Source organism: Arachis duranensis, chromosome 3 (assembly GCF_000817695.3).
Source record: "Arachis duranensis cultivar V14167 chromosome 3, aradu.V14167.gnm2.J7QH, whole genome shotgun sequence".
In the NCBI taxonomy this organism is placed as follows: domain Eukaryota; kingdom Viridiplantae; phylum Streptophyta; class Magnoliopsida; order Fabales; family Fabaceae; genus Arachis; species Arachis duranensis.
Genome location: NC_029774.3, coordinates 6005192 through 6005953, shown reverse-complemented (window position 1 = coordinate 6005953; position 762 = coordinate 6005192).

Genomic DNA, 762 nt, shown 5'->3' with positions numbered 1-762 from the left:
CTCAAAGACTTTGAGTCCTAGTTGGTCCAAACAAATCAAGATGTAACAACTCCAATGGTTTCTTAGTAGAGACATCTTCCTTAGGTTTGAAAGAGGTTTTAATTTGCTTACCCATTTGACAAGCATCACAAGTGATATCCTTATCAAATTTTATATTAGGAAGACCTCTAACTAAGTTTCTCTTTACAAGCTTAGAGATTTGGAACATGCTAGCATGTCCTAACCTCTTATGCCACATCCATTTTTCATATTCCATTGAAGAGAAACAAGTAACATTTTGAACTTTTAGATCATCTAGAGTGATACCATACACATTGTCACTTCTTTTGGCAACAAATAGAACAGTCCCTGTTTTCTCATTTATGACTCTACAATCAGATTTCCTAAAGGTTACAGCATACCCTAGGCCACACAATTGACTTATGCTCAATAGATTATGCTTTAACCCATCAACTAAGAAGACACTATCAATGCAAGTTGAAAAATCTTTGCCAACCTTACCAATGGCAATTATTTTACCTTTACCATTATCTCCAAAAGTGACAAATCCTCCATCATACTTGTTGAGTTTAATGAAAAAAGTATCATTTTCAGTCATATGCCTTGAACATCCACTATCAAGATACCACATTTCCATTTTCTTCTTGGATGCAAGGCAAACCTGCATTTTCTTTAGCTAACCTTAGGTATCCAAATCCATTTGGATCCTTTGATGTGAAATCTTCTTGGTTGCCCAAGAGCATTAAAATCATGAACAACTTT